The sequence below is a fragment of the Capricornis sumatraensis genome, chromosome 17, assembly GCF_032405125.1.
Source record: "Capricornis sumatraensis isolate serow.1 chromosome 17, serow.2, whole genome shotgun sequence".
Taxonomy (NCBI): Eukaryota; Metazoa; Chordata; class Mammalia; order Artiodactyla; family Bovidae; genus Capricornis; species Capricornis sumatraensis.
In genome coordinates, this window is record NC_091085.1 from 23,757,170 (window position 1) to 23,768,961 (window position 11,792).

The 11,792-nt window shown below is 43.0% G+C and overlaps 1 pseudogene; it reads left to right on the forward strand.

Annotated features, from left to right (window-relative positions):
* Positions 1 to 10,832: 10,832 nt before the first annotated feature.
* LOC138093890 (destrin pseudogene) lies at positions 10,833 to 11,551 on the forward strand (annotated as a pseudogene).
* The last annotated feature ends 241 nt before the right edge of the window (positions 11,552 to 11,792 follow it).

Below are 11,792 nucleotides of genomic sequence, written 5' to 3' on the forward strand. Positions count from 1 at the left end.
TTACTGTGACAGAGACCATATGGCCTGCAAATCTAAAATACTATTTGGCCCTTTACAGAAAATGCTTGCTAACCTCTAGGTTAAAGACTCAGACCTTTCCCTTTCAAAAGGCTGAGTCCCTTATTCAAATTAGCCCGTTACTCCCTTATGAGAATTCTGCAAACATAGAGAAGACAGAGATTTAGCTAGGCATAAACACAGCAAAGGGAACATTACACTCTTTGCCTAAGGCAACAGTACCAACCCAACTCGTGTGTGCAAAGAGGGTCAAAGAGAGTCAGTAGACCAGTTTGGACTATAGAAGTGCTTCAAGGGGGCTTTATAGTCTCTGTTTACTTAGAGAAGGAGATCAGTTTCTAAAAAAAAAAATTTCCTTCATATTAGGTCTTTGTCACTTCTCGTATTAAAACCATGTAGATTAATGATGCTAGAAAGAGCTCTGAGTCTGCCCCAAAGAGAAAAGTTGAGCTAACCAGCAGAACCCTGGAAGATTATTTCATTTAACATAATCCTAAGTAGAAAAATAAAAGGTGTGCAAGAAAATATATCAGTTACTAAGTTCGTCACTAAGTCCTCCTCGTGAAGCCTTGCTTCACTTCTCTGTTGACATTAAAAGGACTCAGTCATCATTTCAGTCATTTCTCCATTCTTTTGTTCATTTCTTCAGCAAACACACTTGAGGAACTACTGTGTGTCAGTTAACTGTTAGCAGTTATCCAAACAGATTGAAAAGAAGAAAATCCCTGTCCTCAGAGCTTACATTCAAGTTAAACATAATTTTTATAAAAAGATAAAATAAGTAATATATAGAATATACTGAATGGTGATCAGTGCTGAGAGGAACAATACTGCAAGGAAAGGAGTGAGAAGTGATATAATTGATACAGAAGTGATACAGAGAATGAGAATGGATGGAGAATGGGTCATAGAGAGAGAGTCTTCTAGGCGGTTGTAAAGGCCCTGACTTTTACACTGAGTGAACTGTGAAACCACCGGGGGATTTTGAGAAAAAGAAAGTAATAAGATCTGAGTTATATTTAACAGGATCACTCTGCCTGCAATCAACTATAAAGGGACCGAGAGTGGAAAAAAAAAAACAACACAAAACCTTTTTTTCTAAAGTGAAAGAAGAAAGTCTCAACTGGGAGACTACTGAAATAGATAAAAGAAGAGGCTGGCAAAGTAATTATAGCAGAGACGACACAAAGTAGCTGAATTTAGACATCCTTTGAAGGTAGAACAGAGGATTTGCTGATGAAGTAAACGCAGTAAGAGTGAAAGAGAGAGGTGGAAGCTGACTAAGGTTTTTTGCCTGCCCAAATAGAAGAACAGAACTTCTAGCGAACAAGGTGGATAAATCATTAGGAAGAACAGATCTGGAAGGACATTAAGAGTTTGATTTTGGCAATATTAGGTTTGAAAGGTCTGTTAGATACCTATGAAGAAACGTCAAACTTGTAAATCTATGCACAAGTCTAGAAAATTTCTGTGGATGATCTTATTTGCCAAGCAGAAATAGAGACACAGGTGTAGAGAGCAAATACATGGAGACCAAGGAGGAAAGGAGGGGTCAGTGGGAGGAACTGAGAGATGGGATAGACACACACACACTGTTGATCACTATTGATACAGTGTATAAAAGAGATAACGAGTGAGCACCTACTCTAGAGCCCAGGGAACTCTACTCAGTGCTCCATGGTGACCTGAATGGGAAGGAAATCCAAAACGGAGCAGATACCTGTATTTGCATGGCTGATTCATTTTGCTGCACAGCAGAAACTAACACCACATTGTAAAGCAACTACACTCCAGTAAAAATTAATTTTAAAAAATATATGTGTACATCCAAGTCTGGAGGTTGAGAAACAGGTCCACACTGAGAATCTAAATTTGGGAGTCATCCATATGAGATGACATGAAATCCATCCATGAGACCAAAACAGATCATCAAGGGAGTGAGCATCAATTGAAAAGAGAGAGAAGGTGCGTCTATGTCCCTGGTTCTCGATCAGAACATAGTGCAACTTTTAGCCTCTTACCAACACAGCTGCACCACACCTACACAGCAGCCTTGAGTACTGAGGACTTTCTTAAAATAAGGAAAGGAGAGCGACCAGAAGCAGAGCAGCTAGAAGGTGTCTGAAAAATGTATTCACTACAACTCACAAGAGAGACTCCTTGGTAATCACTCAGGACTTAACTTTGATTTTAAGCTTGATTACCAAATTTGGTAACCTCATTTCCAGCAAATGGCTGATCAGAAGTAAGTAGGATCAGAAGTTAGTAGGAGCCTCTGAAAGGCATTAACAAGGACAACACCTAAAAGGCACTAAGAAAAATGAGTCAGATAGAGGTGAAACAGTGGTGAAGACTGAAATCTGGACGTCCTGTCTTAGCTCATCTTTCTTCCAGGGAGACGACTCTCTCACCTGATGGATGAAGTGGTAAGAATGTATCATCCCACCTGGGCTAGCCTGAGCCAGGGTCTGCTCGAGCTTTGTCAAACTACTAATTTTGATCAACACGTATTAAGAAGAAGGACTGAGTACTAAGTGGGGAAGGTGATGGTATAATATTCAGCCTCTCCTTGAGGATCCAAGAAGTTCTGCTCTGGCCCCAGGCTTGCAACACTCCACTCAGGACCACTGAAGCTCTGCAGTAAACCCGCAGGAGGTGGTTCGGTGACCACTGAAACTCACTAGAGCACAATTGTTAAGTAAGATGACAGTATGATTCCGTTTCCAGCCTGGGACACTTCTGAGAGTGAACTCCTACATCAAGCATCACCTGAGACTATCTCAGGCAAAGAAAGGTCAATGGTCTGACCATCAATAGCCACACTTCACTCCCCTCCCATTCTAGGCAGCTTATGAAAGAACTTCTCCCCACCACATAGGATACTCCCTGAGGTGACTTACTGTAACCCACAATTTTCTCTTAGAACATTTCTAAGAAATACTTTAGCACTGCTTATAGATTTGAGATCCCATGAAACTCACTGATTTGACCATTCTTTAATCCCTGGCTATGGCTCAGTGAGCATCTGCTGTATCCCAGGAGCCAGGAACACTGGTTTGTAGAAGGTCCCCGAGAACTGGTTGATTGCACGCTTATATGTCTTAACTCACTCAGTCCTCACAAACCCAGCATGGAGATGACCTGCCGTGACAAATCAATTCGCTGATGTTCAGAGGGGTTATGGAACTTGGTTAAATTCACACAGCAAGCAGGCGGCAGCACTAGGATTGTATTTCATGACGGCCTGGCCTCCAAACCTATTCCCTTTCCCCTGGGCTGCATGGAAGGGAAAGATAACAAAAGAAAAATGATTACAGATTCATGAAAGACAGGAAGGGAGTTCACACTCCATAAGACATTGGAGCCCGCTCGAGAGACTAAGATTTCCCTCTTCCTCATTTCCCTAACTAATCGTTTCAAAGTTCAGCCAGATGAAAACAACTTCTATGAAAATTCTCCATGTGACCCCCCCACACACACTACCCCACAGAAAATACAGAAAACACTCCTAAAAACCTCCTAAAATGGCTTAAAGTATTCACTGAGGAATCTTTCAGATGGCTCCACAAGCAGCAAGCTCTGCAAAAACAGCCCACAGCCACTAATACTCCCTTAAACAGCCAATAGCTTATTCCCTAATTAAGGACTGCTCTCTTCCCACTGCGAGTTTTACACTTAGTTTAAGGTCTTGTTATCAGCTGGCATTTGCCAGTGCTGCCCAAATTGGGCTGGATATCAGAACCACCCAGAAAGTTAAAATACTGCTGTCCCCAGAAAGGCTAGTTCAAGAGGGCCAGGGTTAGGCCAGTTCAGTTCAATTTAGTTGCTCAGTCGTGTCTAACTCTGAGAACCCATGAACCGCAGCACACCAGGCCTCCCTGTCCATCACCAGCTTCTGGAGTTCACCCAAACTCATGTCCATTGAGTCGGTGATGCCATCCAACTATCTCATCCTCTGTCATCCCCTTCTCCTCCTGCCCTCAATCTTTCCCAGCATCAGGGTCTTTTCAAATGAGTCAGCTCTTCGCATCGGGTGGCTAAAGTACTGGAGCTTCAGCTTCAACATCAGTCCTACCAGTGAACACCCAGGACTGATCTCCTTTAGGATGGACTGGTTGGATCTCCTTGCAGTCCAAGGGACTCTCAAGAATCTTCTCCAACACCACAGTTAAAAGCATCAATTCTTCAGCACTCAGCTTTCTTTATAGTCCAACTCTCACATCTATAACATGACCACTGGGAAAATTCAGAGCCTGGACTAGACGGACCTTTGTTGACAAACTAATGTCTCTGTTTTTTAATATGCTGTCTAGGTTGGTCATAACTTTCCTTCCAAGGAGTAAGCGTCTTTTAATTTCATGGCTGCAACCATCATCTGCAGTGATTTTGGAGCCCAAAAAAATAAAGTCAGCCACTGTTTCCCCATCTATTTGCCATGAAGTGATGGGACCAGATACCATGATCTTCATTTTCTGAATGTTGAGCTTTCAGCCAATTTTTTCACTCTCCTTGTTCACTTTCATCAAGAGGCTCTTTAGTTCTTCTTCACTTTCTGCCATAAGGGTGGTGTCATCTGCATATCTGAGGTTATTGATATATCTCCCGGCAATCTTGATTCCAGCTTGTGCTTATTCCGCCCCAGTGTTTCTCATGATGTACTCTGCATATAAGTTAAATAAGCAGGGTGACAATATACAGCGTTGACGTACTCCTTTTCCTATTTGGAACCAGTCTGTTGTTCCATGTCCAGAAACAACATGGTTGGGCCAAGGAACTGATAATGTTAACAGGCTCCCAAAGTGACTCATATAGTCAGTTCAAATGCTCAGCTTTGGGGAATTGATAAATACCATAGGGGAGAAGGAAAAGAGGCTCTTGCCTTTTCTACTAAGATGCAATTTTCTCCAAGTTTCTTCCTCTCCATTTTGAAGCAAGGCAGCCAAACCCAACCAAAACTGTCTGCTGTGCTCCTGAATGCCAGTGGTATTCAAATCATCTGGATCTATATAAGCGAAGAGTATGTCTCATCATAAATATAACTGAGAACTCATCACATTACAGCATTATTTATAAAATCCTCAGGCATTTTTCAGCTTTAACAACTTGAGATCCTTCTCACAACTCAATGTTGGGCATAGTTCACATTCTTGTCGGTAGTAAGCCCTTAACTATCAATCCATTGATCAATCTATAGAGTATCTTTTGCTGAGTTAGGAAACAGAACACATGAAAGAGTTTTAAAATCAAAAATTTACTTGTAAATCTGTAATTTGTAAACCAGCACTTCAAGAAGTTTAAGGATGATAAAGACCCTGAAATTAACACATAAAGAGAAGCATTTCTAGCAGAGAGGATGGTCTCTTGAGTATGATCAAAATGCAAATTCTCTCTCACTGTTTGGTTTGACCTCACGTGAGGAACTGTAAAGATTCTGATGCCTGGGCCTCACCCTGAAATATTCTACTTTATTTGGCCTGAGCCTTGGGATTTTTGGAAAGCTCCTCTGGTGACCCAACTGTGCCACCAAGGTTGACAGCCATGCTTCCCACACTCTGCAGTGGGAGTCTCCTGTGTCTGAATGAAGGTTTGGTTAAGTCCCTGAACTTCCAGCAACTCTCAGATGGTAGAGTCTTTTGCTCACTATTATATAAAACAGTCTCAGTTTGGCAATTTGACTTTCTAACCTCATAGATACAAAGCACCTGAATTTCTCTATTAACCTTCTCCCTTCTTGCAGCTCACGGTGGTGGGGATGGTAGAGAAGTGGCTGGTGGGTCCATCCCTCCTGCCCTCTACTCCCTCTGCCTGATTTTAGTAGTCGAATGGCTAGAAAAAGGACCTTGGTCCTTGTCTTATTTGCAGAAAGAATTCAGCAAAGAGACGAAGATTATAAAACAGAGACAGTGCTTATTATGAGCAAACTCACAATATGTATGGGTTGCATATGATAGGGGCAGCTTAGAATGCTTATACGGAGGCAGCTTTCTGGGATGCCTCTGGCCAATCATCTCGCTCGTGCCCATATTTGGTCTGATTCAGGGTCCTTCCTGGTGTGTGCGCACATCTTTCAGCTAAGATGAATTTCAGCACTAAGTTTTTGGGAGGTTGGTGGGACATATTAGGGGCTGGCATCTCCTTGGCAGCAGAAAACCAGCTGCAGCTGCCTAGCCCGGGGCTTATCTATCTCCTGCCTCATGCCCACCTTCTTCCAACACTTTATTCTGCTTCCCCAAAGGCTGGGGTGAAAGACGAACAAACAGGTGAGGTGAGGGCAGATGAGGCGCTAACACAGTTCCGATGTGCCTGGGAGGTTTCCTTGGACTTCAGGGGCCTGGCAGGTGGTTAAAGTGAAGTCCCTTCTGGGTCTGCAGATGTCAAGCTGTCTCTTTCCTCAGTAAGGCTCTTTCATTGTCTCAGAGGTGTCCATGTTGAGACACCCCTTCCCCGAAGTCTTCCCGGTTTTGAGCTCCTTCCACAGTTCCTCTGCATGCTGCAGTCCACACCAGCCTCTTTCACCAGGTGTTGCCTTGCCTTGGTGTAAATACCAAAAGGAAATCTCTTTCCTCTGTCCCACATTAGGTACAGGGCAGTGCCAGCACCCCACTGCAGCATGCTCTCCAGGCACGACCACAAGGGCACTTACTGCCCTTCTATTTTTCTTTCAAATTCCTGGCCCCAATCAGACTCAGAGCAGAGGCTCTTAACTTGATCAGAACTACCCAAGGCAGAGAGCACATTTCAGGGTGTCTCCTCCAGGGCATCTACTCAAAGCTCCCCTCACCGTGGTCTGCTTAGGGCCAGGATGAGGCCACCGTGAGTGGAGCACAGAGGACCAAGAGGCAGAGTAGGGTAACAGGGTCAGAAGTCAGAGTACAGAAGGGCTTAATAAACAGGGAGGACCCAGTGGGAAGCTTTCAACATGGTGAAACCTCTGGTTGAGTAGCGTGGACGGTAGAGGAACAAGAGTAGAAACAGAACCTGGGTCAGCTGCACAGCATCCCTGGTGAAGCACACTCTTCTGTCTTCTCCTTCTCCCTGGTCCAGCGGAGTGGATAAAGCATCTCCTCTGCCTCTCCTATGGGGCAGGAAGACACTCGGCTCCTTCCTTTATACTAAGCCTTCCCCCAGACCTGAGAAAAGGACAACAGTGGACCATCACAGTGTATAAAGTCTTCATGCCAGCCTCAAGAACCTTAGGGAAGAGTTGATAATAATCCAACTGCAGTGAAGCAGACACAACTGTGCAAACAGAAGCATCTATCGGCCCACTGAAGGTTTGGCCTAGAAAATTCTATTTTCTGTTTAGTTCTCTCCAACAGTCCAAAGACAACACAGAGCAATAGCTTTAAGTTAGATTCTCCCTCTTGGAAGGGAATTTGACCATATATACTAAAATTTAAAATGCACTTAAAATTTGATCTGGCAATTTTTACAGCTAGAATTCACTCTACAAAAACACTGAACTCTGTGCACAAAGTTATGGGTAAAAGAGCGTTCATTCTGCATTGTTTGTAATAGTGAAAACTGAAAACATTATAAATGTCTCCCATTAGTATAATGGCTAATTAATTCATGATCATTTGTATTACAGGTTGTTATGCAGAATAAGGAAGACCTTTCTGAACTCTTAGCGAAACAGGGATAAGTCTTACACTTAACTGGAAAAAAAAAGTAGTTTCAGAATAACACTTATGGTAAAAACCCGTTTATGAGAAAAAAAAGATAGCTGTGTGATGAATCTATACATTTAATGCCCACAAAAATCATCAAAAAGTTATCAGTGTTGGTCTTTGAGGAAGGGAGTGAGCAGAATGAGGCAAAAGAGAACTTTAAGGAATGCTGCATTCCCTATGTTATGATTTGAGCTTTTGCAATAATAATGCATTTGTATATTTCCTATCTGACTTTTTTAAAGAGGAAAGAAAGAAATGCAGAGATAAGACTGGGCTGAAAATCTCTGATAGTGCTTCCTACTTTTCACAAAAATGTTCCCTACAGTCCCAGTCTGGTTGCTATTCCAGCCTCTAAACTCCTGAGTTCCACTGCCCATCAACCTCTAATTAACCTCTTGGCTTTCAGGAGCCTTGCAGTGGGGCAGGCTGGGGCTTTGAACTGATACTTCATCCAGCACAGGCACCTGCTTTGGTGCCAAAATTCTTGGTATCAGGTAAGTAAGTGCCTGAGTGGTCACCATCCAGGCAGCTGGTACCGCAGAGAGTTCAGTGAATAACAGAAAATCAAATGCTTAACAGATCTGGTTAGGCATGGATGCACCTGTGCCCCCATCACAGACATCATCAGACCCCCACTGAAGGGTTTCTCTTCCTAAGTGGGTCAGACAGGTTAGTCCGCCTTGCTACAAGCAAACAGCGCCCTCTTCTGCCTAGAAACTGAACTTCTCTACGGAGCAACAGCCTCCCGAAGTCCCTGAAAGTTTCCTTCCATCAGGATGTCTTGCAAAATGAGCCAAAAAGACTGAAAAATATCACTGATGAGCCAGGGAGCCATTTGTAGGAAAGCTGTCACTCTGACTCTGCCCTAAATTCATGTCCCAATTTTATAAGTACCCTATTTTAACTGCAGGAAAGACGATGAAAAGGTTTAAATAACAGGGTAAGTCCCATCCATTAAAATGGCACGCACAAAATTAAAGTGCTTAAAGTTTATACTGCTATGATGAAGAGGAAATGTTATTCTTGGCACAGCATGAAATACAAGTTCAAGCTTTCTGAGAAACCAGCTGGCAATAAGTTACAATTTTTTTAAAATCTCTTATTATGTTAGTCCAGTCATCATTGTAATCATTACATTTGGGAATGTTTACTAAGAAAATAGCCCCGAAGAAAATATTATATAAAGATGTTTAGAATAGTGTTATACTTCATTATTATAGAGTGTAAAACTGGAAAAACTTACATACAAATGGCAAGCCATAAAAAAATGGTTATATGATACAGCGTAGTGTAGCAAAGCTTTACTATAAAATCGTTAAGAATTGTACTTTCAGGGAGTAACATAATACCTACACACCGTGGAAAAAACATAGGATACAGAATGATATTCATATCCTGACTGCGATGCAAGTGTGTACAATAGCAAAAGACTTCAGAGCAAATACTGAGAGTTTAGCATTTGTAGTATTTTAGTATTAGTATTTGTGGTCCTATCTACAAAAATGATTAACTATGGAGCAGTAAAGAAAGGTAGGAGAAGGGAGGAAGCAAGACGGAAAAAACTATTAGCTCTAATTTCATGCCTCATTCCTCACGGCCTCACCGGAAAGCACTAATTTCTGTTTTGGAAGCCAAGGAAATCTATTTTACTACAGCAGTAGGTTGTTAATTGGGATATTCACTTACGGATACACAAGAAGGCAAAATAGCATTAGAAAGTAATGTCAAATCTCCTTTTCCATCTCTTAAACATAGTTTCACACTTCTGGCTCATACAGACACAAGTTTAAGAAAATTCTAGGTCCAACTGTTAGCATTCATAATCTCTAATCTAAGGTTAAGAATCAGGTTTACCCAGAAGTTTCAGTAATATGAAAATCAATCTAAAAATAACAGAAAGTTTCGTGAAACCCCTGATTAGGCTGAAATATGACAGCTTGCTGGAGGCAATCCCATATTGAGAGTTCAGTCCAAAAGAATGAGCTTTTATAATTCTTACTATTAAGCTCACGATGTAGTCTCAGAATTGGCCTGTGGTGACTTAAAATGTGAGCTTGAAATATCTAACAAGACACAAGTCTTTGCAAAGGCTCTAATCTCTCTATTTTGTACGAACCAGGCCGTGGCTCAAAATCTAAGCGTGTTAGTCACTCAGCTGGGTCTGACTCTTTGTGACCCCACAGACTGTAGCCCACCAGGCTCCTCTGTCCATGGAACTCTCCAGGCAAGAACACTAGAATGGGTAGTCATTCCCTTCTCCAGTGGGTCTTTCCAATCCAGGGACTGATCCCAGGTCTCTTGCATTGCCTGTGGATTCTTTATCATCTGAGCCACCAGGGAAGCCCATAAATCACACGAGGAGTTGTTAAAATCTCATATCCCTCGGCCTTCTCTGCCAGAGACTCCATGGATATGTGGGACAATGCAGGGAGATTTTCTGTTTAACAAAAGCGACAGGGTTCTGAAGCAGCTGGCCCACATTGCACTTGGATAAATACTAGGAAAACAGACGGTAGGCTTCCTTCAATTAACCTCTTTGAAAGTGTGTAAGTCTCCTTGGAGCTGGGATTACATACCCTATGTTAGCGCAGAATCCAACCAATTCTCTTTCTTTTTCAGAGGTAGGGAGTATAATTGTTTTACAAACTGTTGTGTTAGTTTCTGCTCTACAACAAAGTGAGTCGGCTATATGTATACCTATATTCCCTCCTTCTTGCACTCCCTCCCACCCTACCCTCACCCCTCAGCCCATCCATCTAGGTCATCACAGAGCACCGAGCTGAGCTCTCCGGCAGGCTCCCACTAGCTAGCTATTTACACATGGTAGTGTATACATGTCAGTCCTAATCTTCCAATGCGTCCCTTCCCCCGCTGTGCTCACGTCTATTCTCTATGTCTGCATCTGTATTCCTGCCCTAAAAATAGGTTCACTGGTACCATTTTGCTAGATTCTATATATGTATGCGTGTTCATCAACCAACCCCCCGCCCCCATTACCCAAACCCTACTGGAAGCTTCTGCTGTCTTGTCACCTAGATTCTGGTACTGAACTCCAATAGGGTCCTCTGCTTCTATGCAGCAATCAGAGTGACCCTTTTAAAGCCCAAATCAGCCCGGGAGGTTCGCCCCGGCTGCGGTGAAGAGGACACTCCGTAGACTCGGCGCCAGCCGGCTCCCTTTCCGCGCTCTGCGACCGCCGCGGCGAACATGGCCTCAGGAGTGCAAGTTGCCGATGAAGTATGTCGCATTTTTTATGACATGAAAGTTCGGAAGTGCTCCACGCCAGAAGAAATCAAGAAAAGAAAGAAGGCTGTCATCTTCTGTCTCAATGCAGATAAAAAGTGCATCATCGTGGAGGAAGGCAAGGAGATCTTGGTGGGAGATGTTGGTGTCACCATAACCAATCCTTTCAAGCATTTTGTGGGGATGCTTCCTGAAAAAGATTGTCGCTATGCTCTGTATGATGCAAGCTTTGAAACAAAGGAATCCAGAAAAGAGGAGTTGATGTTTTTCCTGTGGGCACCAGAACTAGCTCCTCTGAAGAGTAAAATGATCTATGCAAGCTCCAAGGATGCCATCAAAAAGAAGTTCCAAGGCATAAAACACGAATGTCAAGCAAATGGGCCAGAAGACCTCAATCGGGCTTGTATTGCTGAAAAGCTAGGTGGATCCCTAATTGTAGCTTTTGAAGGATGCCCTGTGTAGACCATCATCTGGTGCCACAAATCGAAAGCTTCCGTGTTTAATGTTATCCTCTTGCTATGTATAAGTAAAGCAGATAATGTTTAGGCTAGGGACTCACTGAAGGGGAGCTGTCTTGTCATTTGTGGGGGTAAACTATTCTATGAACATGTGCAAATGGCCCTAAAGAAATCTACACTCTAAAACTTAAAAAAATAAAATAAAATAAAGCCCAAATCATATCATGTTACCCCTCTGCTCAGCACCCTCCCAGTTCCTGACCCTGACCTCCAAGGCCCCCTACTAGCCTCACCACCTCTTCCTGCCTCCCTCTCCCTAATATACAGAGGGAAACCCACCCTCAGGCCCTCTGTGCTTTGTAATCACTCTGACTGCAATGCTCCTCCACCAAAACCCCTC